Consider the following 17,458-nt stretch of genomic DNA (forward strand, 5'->3'; position numbering starts at 1 on the left):
AGGTCTCTAATATTTGAAACCGGTTAGTTTTGGTGATTAAAGTTGGGGAATACCAGTGTTGAAGAATGAAATGCTTATATTCCCATGTACCATTATTAAGAGGAATCATTTGAAGATTATCATATAATTAGATGAAGTTTCTATTCTGTCTCTAACTTTGGAGGTAATAGTTTTTTGGAATGGAACAGCATCCTTTTCCACCCGTCACCCATAAAACTTGTTTTCACACCAAACATCCCCCATGTCTTATTGGGCAAATGTGATTATGAATGCATTGGGACACATTTTGTGTTGTAGACCTATATTTGGTTTTAAACAAAAATGCTGGAAATGCCAAGAAAGACCCTGATAATTCTGATTGAATGAATCCATTGGAGCACATGGGATTGGGAATAATACGATGGTGCGGATTGATTAGTTAACAAACAAAACAGTAGGAATAAACTGGTCAATTTCAGATTAGGAGGCTGATTGGTGCTACAGGAATTGGTGAAGTTAACAATTTATCAGTTATTTGGATGAAGGGACCAAATGTAATTTAGTCCAAGTTTGCTATTGATACGAAGCTAGGTGTCAGTATGTTCTGTGAACAGGATGTGTTGAGGCTTCAAGGGAATGTACAGGCTAAGTGAATTGAGTGAGAACATGGCAGATGGAATATAATGGGGGGGAATGGGAGCTCATCCACATTGGTGGGGGGAAAAGAAGCAGAATGCAGAATTTTTTTTTCATGGTGTGATATTAAAAGGGGTTGATATACAGAGCATACTGGGTATCCTTCTGCACAAATCACTGATATGCAGATTCAGCAGTCAATCAGGAAGCAATCAGTCTGTTGACCTTTATTGCAAGAGGATTTGATGAAGAGTAAAGATGTCTTACTGCAGTTATACTGGCCCTCAGAATATTGTACAAGAAAGGTTCACCTGATTGATCACTAGCATGTCTGTCTTGTGAGGGGAGATTATGCAGACTGGGTCAGAACTTAAGTTTAGAAGATCGAGAGGTGATCTCATTGAAACGTACAAAATTCTTCTGCAGCTGGACAAGATAGATGCAGGGATAATGTCTCCAGGACTGGGGTCACAGTCTTAAAATAACGTCAGCCATTCAGGACTGAAATGGGAAAACATTTCACTTGGTAGTGCATCTTTGGAATTCTCTAGCCAAGAGTCACTGTGTATATTCAAGGCAGATTTTTGGTTGTTAATAGGATTCAGGAACATGGGCTTTAATGCAGGAAAGTGGTGCTGAGTTGAGTGATCAAAAATGATTTTACTGAATAGCAGACCAGGCATGAAAGGCTGAATGTCCTATTTATTGTGATCTTATGAGTGAAACAAGCATTTTCTAATCACTTTCGTTAATTCAACTGAGCATTTCTCATGTGGGTTGCTGCTCGGTGTTTGATGTGCTTTCTACTTCAGGTGCACATCAAAGTACATAATTATTCCTGCAACACTCCTCTGAGAGCATTACTTGGAAAATTAGACCAAGTTGTCCTGGCCGTGACCATGACTCAATGTTCTCAGGATAACTAAGTCTTAGTGCAGTACGACACTAGGATCCCAGTAAGTTCTACTCTTATTTTCCTTGGGTTATCAGCACTTCTGTCATTCAGTCTTGCTTGGTCTCATCCCTTTCCCTTCTCTCCAACCTAGAACATATTTGCTTTCAACTTCTTGTTCTGATGAAAGGCCAAAGACTGGAAATGTTAATTCAGTTACACTCTTTATAAAATCTGCCTATTTCCAGAGCATTTCCAGCATGTTCTGTCCTGTAGACATTGCTACCTGACCGGATTCCTCCTTTCTTTATCCCTAAGTTCAAGCAGGTCATTAAAGTAAGTAAGAAGCACTAACTGCTCAAGTTCTACAAAATGAAGCAATACAATAGATACCCCACCTTGGAAATTCCGGGGCGTTCGTGAGAGGAGCACAGGTGCAAAGGACGGAGGTGTATAAGGCACAACCTGCATTTCTAACAAAGGATTAACTGATATATTAAAAAAATATTGGCTTTAGTCATTCAAGATTGTACTAAAGGTACATTTCACATGCTGTGTATGAAGTTTAAAAGTGCTCAAATTTTCCAAAATGTAATACAATGCATGTTTTACTCCTTCTGCCTTTTTTCTAAGTGTGCCTTCACTTCTTGACTTATGCTGATTCACCCACTAACAGCCTAAAATGTAGTGCAAGATTTTGAAAGTCTGCCATCAAATACATCTTTGCCAGCATTACGAATCAGAAATCGAGGTATATGGTATTCATGATTTCCCAACCAGAAAATTAGTGCACATCAAGAACAACAGCAAGGAACGCTCCACAGGGTCTATGTGAACTCATAAACAGTGCTATAATTGTTTTGTAAATGACTTCTTATATGCTTGAATTTCTGTGGTGGTTACGACCAAAACAATGCACAGTAGTAGACTGAAGACTTCCAAAGCTCACATCTTTACATCCTGCAAGTTCTTCAAATCCAAGGGAAGAAGCCTGAAGGGGCTATCGGGGATATGCAAGTGGGAGATCAATTCTCGCTCAAGTTGACATTCAGTTCCTCTTTTCCATCAATTGTATATGCATCACCCATCAGTAAACTTGAACTGATAATCTTAAAGTGTAAGGGACAAATGTCTAGAAATTCTATTGTGCCTCAATGGGGATGCTATTTGGCCATTGCACAATAGGCAAGCAAGTATTGCAGCTCTCGGTCCACTGCTTTAAACTCAGGCACTGCTGATTGGCTGTTGCACTTTTTCAGGGCTGCCTGAGACCATGTCTGGACCTTGGAGGTCAGAGTAGGACAAGGGAGGAAATGAGAGGCTTGATAGTTGTAGACCCAATTAGAGTCTGGAGTCATGGCTGGGTTAGTAATCAGATAAATGGGTAGGGGGAAGTGATGTTGGACATTGGGTCACTGGAGTCTGCTCTGCTCTAAGTGTTGGATCTTTTTGGAGTTACAATAGAATAAGATGAATGAGAACAGAGAAAAACTTAAATTGCTGGAACTGAAATATTGAACATTGCAGTTGCTGGGAAACTGAAATAAAATAATGTTGGAAGTACTCTGCAAGTCAGGCAGCAGCTATGGGAAGAAAAAGTTAATCTTACATGTTAATGACCTTTTATTGGAATTGGTTAGTTCTGACGCAAACCAGAAAGGCTGAATATCTGATATTGTTGAATTCAGAGTCCTAAAGGCTGGAACATGCCCATTCAGAAGATGAAATGCTGTTCCTCAAGCTTACATTGGCCTAATTGGAATTGTGTAGGAAGTCAAAGGCAGAAAAATCAGAGTGGGAGTGGGGTAGAGAATTACAGTGACGGGCAACTGGTTTCTGATGAAAGGTGATTGAATGCTTCTCTTTCCACAGATGCTGTTTGACATGCTGAGTACTTCCAGCATCTCCTGCTTTTATTTCAGATTTCCAGCATCTGCAGCTTCTTCAATGTCTATATGGCTATGGCGTTCAATTAAGGAGGGGATGTTTTAGCAAACATCTTACTTGCAATCAAAGAACAGTGACTAGAAAACACTACCACAGATGTGGACAGGAAATAATCCCATAAGCATTCCCCAGTTATTGAAGACATATCAATGCAGCAAAGGAAGCTGAATGCTTCTGGAGAAAGCAGCAACCTGCCTGTGAAAACAATGTACCTCACTAGATGTCAACCCAGCATTTGGAGGCCTGAACTTTGGTCCCTCATTGGGATTGGGATTGGGGGAGAACTCCATTGCCCTCAGAGCCAAGTATCCTGCTGGATGTCAACCATAACTCTTGTCTTTCTCTCAATATGACTAGAGTCGGATTTGAAACATAAGCTAAGTCAAATGGGAATGCTGAGCATATTTTATGCTAAATAGCATGTAATAAATTTTGAGAAGTTTATTCCTCTCTATTGCAGACAGTTGGTGAAAACCAGATGAAAATGTAAATGAAATACACTTGGGTTTTATTTGCCATGCTTCTGCAGGGGCCAAATCTGAAACTTACTGGAAGCAGTTCATGACATGACTGCTACATCAATCTTCCCAGCTGCACCTCTAATCACTTCATTGCTTCCCTTTCTTCATCTTCCATTGCTACTGCAGCATCTGTGCCTTCTCTTTAACCACATTAGGCAAAAAAAGATTATATGAGATTAATTATTTGGGTGTCTACATTGGGCAATGGTGCCTAGTCGATCCAGGAAATCTTTCCTTTAGGTGTTCTCCACAATAATCCTCATCATGGCATGTGTGTCACTGTACCTCTATTGCATTGTTATTTGAGGATTGGCTCTAATGGCTGTACAGAAACCCCTCTCCCTTCCCTTTGTGTGCCTCCAAATAATTGATTTCTGGGGTTTCCAATCAATACACTTCTTGGTGCTGCTAATAAATGATAAGCAATTTCCATAGGGGCATTGGTGACTCTGAAACCTACCAGTGGTGTTCCATGGATTAGTATAATGGTGTTTCTGTGGTCAAACACAACTTGAACCGTCAGTGAAATGAAGCCTTTTCTGTGGAGTTAGATCATTGGGTTGATAGGAGATATCCTGATAACCACTAGGTTCCATGCCTTGTTCACCTGTGCCTCCGTTCATCATGGAAAGTGATGAAGTTATTCCACCTTCCAATAAATGAGCCAACTTTCTGGAGGGGTTCTCATTCCTACCTGCCTTAACTTTGGGGTAAGAAACCCAGAAGTCCAATGTGTTTTCCTGAGCTTGCCTCTCCTTTTAACTCTGTTTTTCCCAATAGTATTACAGTCATTTTCTTTTCTATCATTAGCAGTGAAAAATTCCACAATATTTTGCTAATTTTTGCCAACATTATCTCTCAGAATTCAACATTATTAAAGAGCAAGTTGGACAGCAAAGTTCCAGCAAATTCACATGTGCAGTTAAATGTGGATATCTAGGAAGTTAACAATTAAGCTGGCCTGCTCCTGATGCTACACTATATGGGTACCTCACCAGAGGCTCAACATTGAAATGCATGTAACAGATTAAATATCCATGAAAAGTATGAGAAAAAAATCAAAGCTTTCCATTCCAATCTAAGTAAAATTTTAGCACCATAATTTCACCTTAATTACTATAAACAAGTTCTTCTGCACTAAAATTTATCTTTTTATTATTATTTATATTTTTATTATTTATTTCTATTATTGTTGAAAATGTTTTAAACTCCTTTGCTTTCTTTTTAATTCTTATGTCTATCGTTCTCTTAATCCCATTTTCTTTTCTCTTTATTTCTGCACACGATTAGCTTTGAGTTAATATTCTAACACTATTCATTTCCATCTCAAAACTCTGATAGAATGTGCCATGTTTTTTTTGTTCTAATTACCATATCTTCCAGTGCAATGACCCATAGAAAGTCTTTGGGTTCCTATAATACAAAATCTGGGCCATTGTTACATCCCATATTATGTTTCACTCATTTTGCATCCTACAAGTATTTCCAGTTAATCAACATTTATAGAAGCATAAAGACATGTTATAACTCTTTCGTACTAGACAGTAAAATTACTGTTCACTTCAGCTGTCTCAGCTTAATGTACTCAGAATGATGAGTGAAATAAATTCTCCTTCCTTCTTTATGATCCATATCAGTTTTGAAAATCCAATTCCAGCAAAATGTAACAGTAATATCTTTGAACAGTGATATTGAGGTCCCAAGATATCACTGTTATATTTTGCTGGAATTGGTCTGTGTGCCTACATATATCTAGCAATTGAATGCCAGATATTCAATCATAGTCAGATTATTGAGTTGCTAAGCACTGGTACACTTGATTATCCCCAGTTGGGACACATTCCATTCAGCTCTAGTTATTCAAAGGGATCAAGAGTTTGAAACTCCTGTAGCACCATCGCTATAAATTTCCTTATCTCCCTCAAGTAAAGTGATGCAATATACAATATTGTTTTTGTGATGTTTTCCATTGTTAGTTTCTATCCCCTTGAAACCATCAACAGGGTTTTTCCCAAACCTCTACCAAGTCCAAACTGGTGTAATACTACGTAAATAAAGATCTCTCAAATATTAAACTAACCTTTCCCAGCTTACCTTTATGTGACTTGCAGGGAATGTGACAGCCAGTGTCAATTAGTTTAAATAAAAGCAGAAAATACTGAACAGGTCAGGCAGCATCTGTGGAGGAAGCAACAGAGTTAATTATTCAGGCCATTGACAGTTCATCAGAACAGTGTGATGTGCTGAACATTTCCAATATTTTCACTTTTTATTTCAGATTTTCACCATCTGCAGCTATTTATTTTTAGAAAGCAATCATCCTTTCCTCCCATCTCAATTGCCCTAACCCAAGATGAATAACTCACTTCCACTGAATGCATTCTTCCAGCAATCTCCTGCTCACCATCATCCCACCTGCCCGAGTACGCATCCCCACAAGAACTGATAAAATATAGTGTAGGCGACTCACAGGCTCGTGATTAAGGACATGTGATTGCATCAACTTCCAAACATCATACATAAATATCTGCTTAGTTTGTATTAAGACATAAAATGTGTTTGCCACCTTGAAATTGTTCTCCTTGCTAGTGTCACCAACAACAATTTGTCTGAAACTCAGTTACCTGAAACCTATCGCAGACTATGATCTGTATTGTGTATTGCTCATCTATCATCTGACTTCCATTCATCTAAATTCCAAATCATGGTCCTTATCTTCAGACGTTTCCATGACTTTGAGTATCCAACCACTGCCACTTCCTCCTGTTAACTTCCACCACCTTTCCGCCTTTGTTCTTTCAAGCTTTCCTTCACTGGTAATAGACAGTTAAAAAATATTAAACTGGTGGAGATATTTGCAACGTATTGCTCAACCTTTAAAAGAACAGTTCACCAATCAGTATCTACTGAGCTATCTACCATGTTTTGTTTTAACCCTCCTCCTTCTCTACCACCTCTCCAACTCTACAATTTAGAACTCTATAAATGCAAGTAGATATAGTATCAGCAAAAGCCGGAAAGAGCACTGACAAAGAATGAAGCACACATAATATACTATCAAGTCTTGGCCTCTGCTGCACATTGGGATGCTGATATCAGGATGATAATGACAAGAGAGATGTGCCTAAGGAGATTTGGTAAGGAAGTGTTAATGGAGATGAGATGACTGATCTTTTGCAAGACATCTGGACAACATATAATATCCATACATACAGTGTTATCATCCAGGCTTTCAACTGGTAACTTTTCACATTTATCCCCTAAATAGCATACAAGCAAAACATTCTGGCCAAGGCTTTAATTGCACATAAGAATCCTCGCCACTAATTAAGTGCTTATTGTACAAATTTACCATCAACAGATCTGTTTTTAAGGAATTTATTTGCTGCAGCCACTTTGAAAATAATCCAGCCTTGTTTAATTTCCCAACCATTTGCCAAGTGCCCCTGTTTCATGCACAAAACTGTTTAGATGAAGGCTGTATGCATTAATTATTTTAATGAAAAATGCTCAGCTAGTTTCCAATAAAGTTGGATTTTTTTCACAGAATATGGAACTTGCTGGCAATTAGCGTTTATCTACCTTAAGTGCCCCTTGAACTGAGAGACTAGTGAGGCCATTTCGAGAGAGTAGTTAAGAATCAACCATATTGGTGAGTCTGTTCTCACATGTAGGCAGAACAAGTGAGGAGATTAGATTTTCTTCCTAGGAGGATAATAAATTATGTTGGATTACTTGCCATAGCTGAGCAATCACATCATGTAAAATTCTTTCTATTTTTATGATTATAGTATGGTAATTATTTTAAAATGCAGAAGCAATCAAAAAAATTAGAAAAACAGATTACTGTTAAAAGTGGGTTTCTTACCTGACAATGATGTATTGGAAATGTTTTACTTATGTATGAAACAGATAGAAGGATAAGGAACAGGTAGGTTACTTAGGGGATAATATGTGGAAATATGTTAGGAGTTTAGGAAATAACAGATGTATTAAATTAATTCTTCATATCATTCTGTAGGAGTGAAGAGAAGAAAATTCCAGATCCAGTCAAAATGGCTTGGGAATCTACAACAAATGCTGAGCTCAATAAAGCATGTGTTGTGAAGACATTCGAAGCATTGATGGCTGACTGTGTATCTCAGTCCCAGAACCCCCCAGAAAGTGATTGAGAAAATAAAGCTCAGATTTTCAGAAACTCAAGGAATATTGTAGGTCGTCGTAGGAATGGAAACACATTTACAAAATTTTTGTTTTAAGATAAGGAATGAATGTGAATCAGAATATTTACTAAATAGAAGAATAAAATAATGCCATTCAGTTTTACGGGCTATTATGTCTGTGGAAAAGGTCACATAGACATGGGCAAACATCAAAAACTAAGCACACAGGCGTTATAAAGACTAATTCACATTTCTAATTTTAATCTTTTTCCATTCTCACTAGAAGGCTATGTAAAACAGGCAGCAGTGCATCTGGACCACAGGGATTTCCCTTCATTTGTCTGTGAAGATAAAGAGCTGGGCATGTTGTAAATTGGTCTACTCTGTTTCTCTTGCTACAGTTACTGCCAAATGCAACCTGAGCACTTCTAGCATTTTCTGATTTTAAGTCACCAAAACAAGCTGTACAACTGTGACTGACATCTCTCTATAAGGACACAAATGTAGAAACAGGAGTAGACCAATCAGGAGCAGAGTTCAGGGGCCTCTCTCAAGCTCTTGGCCAACACCATCCTTTCCTTTAATGGTATATTTCCATACTCAGTACTCCACAGTTTGGTTTTCAAAGCACTTCTGCAGAACTCAAGTATACATCTGGGATCCGAAAACAAGTGCAGGAATCACCATGGACAAATAACCTGTGTAGTGTCTTTGAGTAAGCCACACGGAGACTGGAGCTGTAGATGTAAAAGGTCTTTAAGCACAAGCAGATATTCTGGAGGAGACTTTTGGGAGAATGTCCTGACAGAATCCCTTGGTAGAATCCACCCAAACTCAAAGTACATCAAGGTTTTATACTCTTAAAAAAAACAGATAACAGCAGGTGATTAAATGCGGTTTCAATAGTTACAATTACATATCTGACAGTTTGCTGATGAAAAACACTCAGGCCTTGTGACATGATTCATGAAGTTTGCTATCTTGGACCAGGTTCCTCCATCCATCAATGCATGAGGACTCGATGCTTCAAAAGTAGAAATAAATAAAAGGCAAATAAATTAAAGATAGGGCCTTGAGGAACCACAAAGATCTTTCTCTGGAGGCAAAGGGCATGAGTGAGATACCAGTTCACATCTGTCTTCAGATAGTCTGCACTAGAGAATGCAGCAGTGAAGGGCCCAAAAGTGATATTGCATTCAGAAAACCCAGATAAAATAGGTGGTTCTTACTAAGAGATTGACATGACTTAAAGTAGAAAAATCACCCAAAGCCACAATCTTACAATCTTCTTTATTTATGGGCATTTTTCCAAAGGACTAGACAATTTAATTTTGCATGAACTCTTTTCTATCTTCTACCTTTACACAGTCCTTTACATTCCTTCTTTCCTCCCCTGAATTGTTGAGTACATCCAGGAGTTTCTGTCTTTATTTCTGAGTCTCAATGTCTGCAATACTTTGCAAGTGCACAATCGAAAATCAATCACAGTTCTGGGTGAAAATTCACGCAATGTTATTGGAAGTGGCTAAGGCTTTAGAGTTAAATCTTAAAAAATAGAGAATAAAGTGGTCACAAAAATAATTCATGGATTAGTTTAATCATATTATTGGAAAATCTTATTGCAATTGCTCATAATGCAAAAATGTGAACACAAAAACTAAAACAATCAGGACTCTCAAAGAGAGAACAACTTGCGCTGACAGAGACACAATGAAAATGCTTGATGTGACATGCAGGCAACTCCACAGTGAACCATGGCCTTTACCCATGTAAATCTGAGCAAGCATGGGACTTCAGTCCAAGTGTATCCAAACATGGGAAGTCCAGCACTTGCTGATGGATTCCAGCTGGAGAATCTGTCACTTGCCCCACTACTTGGCCCCGGGCGAGCATGAAATTGCTGAGATTCCCCAGCATCTGGAAGTTTGCTCATGGATCCTACAGGAATTTTAACTCTCAAAAAACTGGACCTGGTGGAGGATCCATGAGCCCATCTGTTCGAATGAGGTTTTACAGCTAGAAAAAAGCCAAAACAGATTACTTTCTTTAACATTATTTAGAAATATTTAGAGGTCATTTTTAAAAATAAATTAAAACATTTAATAACTTTTCATTGTTTATTTCAATGGTCACAATATTTGAATGCTTCTGAATGTCAGAGATGTTCAGAAGCATTCCAAAATCTTGACAACTTTGACAGGTAACAAAAATGGAAGTGTGATTTTATCATCTGTCGGAGATGTTCTCACCAGTTTGGCAGGTGTGGTTTTGCTGGGTATTTACTTCTGTTTTTATTTTGCTTAATTTTCACACTCATGGCTTCTTTACAAAGCCACCCGTGTACGGCTAAAGGGGCAGAAACCTACTCTCAAGCTCCTTTCACCTTTGATCTAGCTGTCAAAAGGATAGAGCAGGAATCATTAAGGAAAGTTGTATTTAGGATTTTGTTTTCTCTACAGCTTTACATTAGCTGCCACTAACATTTAAATTCCCATCATATGTAAATGGCAAGCTTGAAAACATTTATCAAGCTGACACATTGGGTCACCGGTTTGTGAGTGAACACACCTGCATCTGCACCAATGTCACACATATTTCATACATTTTATGATGTCAGTTATGCTGAATTTCCTCAAGCCACAGCAACAAAAATTAATGATTCAACTAGTTTCTTCAGATTGTTAAATTGGTATGTGAGCCTTACTGCAAATTATCCACAACACTACGGGTTGAACGCCTGATATTAAGGCCCAGGCTATTGAAGATCACAAGGATGAGGCAGGGGTGAGACTCTGGAGGGATTTGACAAGGATGAGGCATTGCTGGATCTAGAGCCAGTGTAGATGGGTGCAAGAGAGAGACATATAGGTAGTTTGTGCACAAATCTTTGAAGGTGGGAGAATAAATGAACAAATCAGTTAATAAAGTATGTGGAATCTTGAGCCTTCAAATTAAAACATTGAGAACTCAATGGGCCTTCTTCTGTCCTACCTTAGACTATGATTCTGAGGTGTTAGGTGGGGAAGGGCCAGATATTAAATAGTTGCTCACATTAAATTTTACTGTATTGTTCAATTGATTGGTTAACACCAGCATAAGCACACCAAGAAATTTGGAGCATGTGTATTTAACATTTGTATTCTAATTAAGTTGGTCACTTTATATATCCTATTACTTTTAATCCAATTCTTAACCAGATTTTATCCAGCTCCTTTCTGAGAAATGATTACTGATACAGCACCAAGTACTTTCCAAGAAAATCTGTTGCACGTAACTGCTACTCTATGTGGAAAAACAATTCATGTTATTCCAGTTCCTGCTTGATTACACATGACCTCTGGTTCTCCATTCGCAATCTTAAATAACTTGTTCACATCCATAATATTTATGAGGAGCTTTAGCAAGATAAATCAACAAAAACGATTCCCATTGGTTAGTGAGTGAGAACTTTAAAATCGTTATCAAATGCATAGAAAATTTAGATGATTTGTTATGAATTGTTAAGAAATGATGTTGCCATATTAGAAACACTAGTGGATGCAAATTCCACTATAACTTTTAAAAAGTTAATAGAATATATATCTTAGAAAAGAAAAAATTGTTGGGAAAGGGCATTAACAGGTTGGATCTTTCATGGTGCTGGGACAATGCAAATGGGCTGAATGATTTCCTTTGTGATGTAAAGCCTACGTATCCACCATTTCCAGCAGATGTTGCAAAGTCAAGACCCTGGCCAATTTCCTGCACGGATACATAAGAACATAAGAAATAGGAGCAGGAGTAGGCCATCTGGCCCATCGAGCCTGCTCTGCCATTCAATAGGATCATGGCTGATCTGGCTGTGGACTCAGATCCACCTACCTGCCTTTTCCCCATAACCCTTAATTCCCCTACTATTCAAAAATCTATCTAACTGTGTCTTAAATATATTTAATGAGGTAGCCTCTACTGCTTCCCTGGGCAGAGAATTCCACAGATTCACTACTCTCTGGGAAAAGCAGTTTCTCCTCATCTCTGTCCTAAATGGATTCCCCCAAATCTTGAGGCTATGTCCCCTAGTTCTAGTCTCACCTGCCAGTGGAAACAACCATCCTGCCTCTATGTTATCTATTCATTTCATAATTTTATATGTTTCTCTAAGATCCCCTGTCATTCTTCTGAATTCCAGTGAGTATAATCCCAGGTGACTCAATCTCTCCTCATAGGCTAAACCCCTCATCTCTGGAATCAACCTGGTGAACCTCCTCTGCACCGCCTCCATAGCCAATATATCTTTCCTCAAGTAAGGAGACCAGAACTGCACGCAGTGCTCCAGGTGCGACCTCACCAGCACCCTGTACAGTTGCAGCATAACCTCCCTGCTCTTAAATTCTGACTGACATAAAATAGTCATTCAAGGCCTCGGTTGCCCCAGAGATCCATCTTCCTGCTGGTGGCCCATCATCATTTGCTAAATAGTTTACGGACACCAGAGGAACGACTGGCACAATGCGGGATAGATAAATAACAAAGCCGTGTCTCCGGCACATAATGAACATTGTGGATCTCACAACAATTATATCATCTTGCTCCAATCTTTACCCAACAAGGCAGAAATGTGGAACTCTGAGTGAACCATTGTGTAACTAGCATGAGCCAGCACATTTATAAGGTATTGTTAAGTTTGCCAAGGATTTTGTCATTTCTGTCAGGAAGAGTGGTGGGGTCCACTCCCATCATGTGAGTGTGTTTTCACTTGGCAATTCTTCAACCTACCCTGCGCCATATGTCCATCTTAAGCAGTGTTGGTTCATGTTGGTGTGTGGGTCCTGGGTGCATAATCCAGATTATAACTTGACAATTGTGAGCCTATGTTGTGCATTTCAGAAGGAATGGAATCATTCAAACCTGTCCTCCTAGTAGGCACACGTGTATCATTTCTACTGGGGTTGGGAAGAGGAGACACAGTTTTATCCCTGTAACCGGGCTAAGTGTTACATCTGCCCTTACACCTCCTCCCTCACCACCATTCAGGGCCTTAAACAGTCCTTCCAGGTGAGGCAGTACTTCACATGTGAATCCATTGGTGTCTCTTATTGCATCTGGTGCTCCCGATGCAGCCTCCTCTACATCGGTGAGACCCGACACAGAAAGGGGGATTGCTTTGTCGAGCACTTTCGCTCCATCCGCCATGCCAGCCAGGACCTCCTGGTGGCCAGCCACTTTAATTCCACTTCCCATTCCCACTTATTGGCACCATCTGTTATATCACTAAGTTGTTGAGTCGTGTCTGTCCACGGCCTCCTCTACTGCCTTGTTGATGCTAGACGCAGATTAGAGGAACAGCGCCTCATATTTCGCCTTGGTAGTCTCCAACCTGACGGCATGAGCATCGATTTCTCAAACCCCTCCATCTCCTTTTATTTTTACTTTATCCCACCGGCCCCATTACCCCTTCTCTTTCCCCTCCCCCTCTCTCACGATCACCCCGTCACCCACACACTCCTCCCACCAGTTCCCCTCCTCACCTCCTTCCCTCTATTCCATGCTCCACTGTCCTCTCCTATCAGATTCCATCTTCTTCAGCCCTTTGTAACTTCTACCTATCACTTCGCAGCTTCTTAAATCATTCTTCCCTCTCCTGCCTCTCACTCCCTCCCCCCCCCCCTCACCGGCATCCACCTATCACCTGCCAGCTCTTGCTTCACCCCTTCCCCCCACCCTTTTATACTGGCTTATCTCTCCTCTTCCTCTCCAGTCCTGATGAAGTTGTCTCAACCTGAAACGTCGACTGTTCACTTCCCTCCATAGATGCTGCCCAACCCGCTGATTTCCTCCAGCTCCTTCATGTGTTGCTGCAGTTTGATGCAGCAGATTTTTCGGTAAATACTGGGAAATCACTGCCAAGCAGCTCCATTAGTTCACCAGCAAGACTGTAAGCATTCTTTGAATCATGCTCGAAATAAAAATATTTCAGGGATTGAGCCCTTTCCTTGTCCCAAAGCCTTCACCACTGACAGTGCATTGACATCTTGTTTCAATAGAAAAGAGAGTTGACAGCAAGCAGTACAAAGCCAATGATTTCTTCTGTCATCATATTTTATTGGCACCATCTGTTATATCACTAAGTTGTTGAGTAATGGCACAAAGATACCAGAAAAATCAAGTTCTAATTCACTTGCATCTATGTTCTCGTGAAAAAGAAATTGCAGCCCAAGGTCCAACAAGCTAGAATCTAACCTGAGGGAGATCTTGCCTTAAAGTTATCCATGCAATTAAGTTATCTTAATTAACTTAAAGTTATCCATGAACAAGTCTTTTTTTTTATTCCTACCATATCTGCTTAGATAGATTTAACCCATTATGGCACAAATGATGGAGAACTGTCTACATTCTAAACATTAATGCTTTCACATTAATATTAGAATTATAAAGGTGTAAGAATAAATTTTCTGTAAACTTTTCTGACAGCTTAGCAAATTAACACAGTAGAAGATATGAGCCAAACAGACCAAGAAAGACTTACTCAGAGCCATTTGTAACCTTTAAAAATTTACATAAATAGGCAGGCACGGTAGTGTCGCGGTTAGTGTAATGCTTTACAGCGCCAGCGACCCGGGTTCAATTCCGGCCACTGTCTGTAAGGGGTTTGTACGTTCTCCCCATGTCTGCGTGGGTTTCTTCCGGGTGCTCCGGTTTCCTCCCACATTCCAAAGACGTACAGGTTAGGGAGTTGTGGGCATGTTATGTTGGCACTGGGAGCGTGGCGACACTTGCAGGATGCCCCCAGAATGCTCTACGCAAAAAGGTGCATTTCACTGTGTATCTCGATGTACGTGTGACTAATAAAGATATCTTATCTAAATGATTAAAACATTAAAATTATTGAATATTTTATACAATAAAATGAAGGCATGAAATAATTAAATACATTATACAAATGCTTAAAAGCTTGCTTGCTTTCTCCTTTGCCTCCTAATCTCTGTGCAAGTCAATGGAATCTCAGTTTAAGGTCCAGGTCTTTCCTGGCCCAGGATCCAGCATGGTATTCGCGAATCCCAGAAAGCTGGTTTCTGCTGTTGGATTTCACATTTGAGGCCAGATGATGAAACCCCTGTCAGCGAGGTGCACCCCATTGTTTGCCTGAATCACACATCCAAAGTATGTCAGTTATTGTTTGAGCATAACAGCCTCAAGGGGACAAATAGGCCTCAGTTGGCTCAGGATTGAATGATTGACTCTTCCTGCAGATGGCACTTTGAGCAGCCTTTTCCAGTGCCACTCTTCAAATCCCCTTCCTCTCATTCTTTCACATAAAACACTTTAACATCTGTACAACACTACTGGGGAAATCCAGCCTTCTTACTATTGTTATTTTAGATATCACAGTAACATCTTTATCATTCATTATCTTGATGAGACCTGTCATTACCTGTCCCTCTGACTACTTCTGCACATTCTCCATTTCTGGCTCCCAGGAAGACAATATCTGCCACTTCCAGTTGGTTATTGTCTAGTTTGAAGTGCTTTAGAATACTTTTTGTCATCTTGATGTTCAATAATAAACTACACCTCACACTTTTCTTTGATTACCATAGGAAGATTCCTAAAATCCTTTACATTTTCAGTTAAAAGGGAGGAATCACGTGCATACATGTCCTGATGTCTTGGCCTCTCATTTTGATTGCTGCCTTGTCCTTTTTCAGCCCAGACGTACAATCTCCACCCATGTGAGCTTTGAAAGAAATACAATTTTCAATGAAAATTAAGCATCTTTCTTACATAGGAAATGTGAAGTCTTGATGGCTCAAGACTTCAGAAAAGTCTATAATGTTAATGTGAAGCAAATGATATATTTCAGAGTAAAAGTGTGTACTCTAACTACAATATGCTTCATCTCAGAATTGCTTATATAGTTCTGCTGGGTGCCGATCTTTAAAACCCCCAAATTAACACGAAGGGATAGCTATTATGCTAATAGAAACAACATTCATATTTGTATTTCTTTCTTACCTGACCAGGATAAAGCTTTCCACAAAACAATGACAATTAGAAATACCAGTACCTTTAATCTAAATAAAAAGCTTCCTAACTAAAGGTTAAAAGGTGATATTTTCTGCCGTTTTTAAATTCTCTAAGCATAAACAGGTTCATTCTCAGGAAGGTATCTTTTAACTTTTATTATACCGGCAATGACAATGGTCAATTTATTCTCTAAATACAACATTGACAGGATTCCAACCATATCTGCTGTCATCCTAGGTCAGCAACAGGTTTATGTAACAACTGAACTGCCAGCTCCAGATTTATGTTTCAAGTATAGTCCTTTAAACATTTCAACATTTCATGCTTTCACAGAATGTTTCTTTCGGGTATTTGAAAGTTTATGTTAAGAAGGCCCTTGATATCATCAATTGAAATGACTGACTTAATAAGTCTTTGTAATATACTAATCAAAAAGTGCAAAAAAAACTAAAAAACGTTTTGCCAATTCACTCAAGAATTTCATGCTTTAAAAGAACATCAGTGCACCAATGGATTTAGCTTTTCACTGTGATTATAAGGAAGTATTTGATACCAAAATTTGTGTCAACATACCTTATCTCAAGAATTTCTCTGCCAAGAATCATTCTCTGCCTTTGTTGAGAAGTGCTCCCGAGATACGGGAAGTAGTCCACGTTTTCAAGTGTTTTGTCATGGGCCTTTGTTTTTACTTTTGGAGGGTAGTGCTGTATGATGGTGGGAGGTAGATGGAGCAAGGTTGTTTTGTGCATGTTAAGTGTAAGGCCTATTCCCTGGTAAAAGTCAATGGTGACTTTGAACTCCAAATGAATGAATACTGCAGCTCAGTGCCAGAAGTTGCAGTGAACTTCGCTCTGGAGTGGAGGGAATATCGGCTGAACAGTTTACTTTTAGTTCTGTGGATTAATTCCAGCGGGAGGTTTGTTGGAGGTGAGGTGAAGCAAAGCAGCGAAAAAGATTTCGAGAAACGTTGGGCTGATTATGCAGCATTGTTTGTCGTCGTTATGAGTTGGTTAAGACCATGGCTTGCTTTGTGTCGTGTGGCCAACATAAGCTGGAGATGAATTTCTTTGGTATCCAGACTTGAGAAGGATGATGCACATTTTCCCTCAGGTGATGGAGCTGAGGTCAACAAAGTCCATGTAGTGTAGCTAATGCTGCTTCCTGCATTTTTCTTGGAGTTGTCATGGTGCCTCCAGATGAACAGAATCCGCGCTAGGATTCAGGAAACAGCTCTTCAGCCTCCAGGAGGAGATAGTTGAGAAGGATTCTGGTAATGACTTTCCCTATGGCAGAGGAAAGTATACAGGAACATCAAT

The sequence above is a fragment of the Pristis pectinata genome, chromosome 7 (genome assembly GCF_009764475.1).
Source record: "Pristis pectinata isolate sPriPec2 chromosome 7, sPriPec2.1.pri, whole genome shotgun sequence".
NCBI lineage: Eukaryota > Metazoa > Chordata > Chondrichthyes > Rhinopristiformes > Pristidae > Pristis > Pristis pectinata.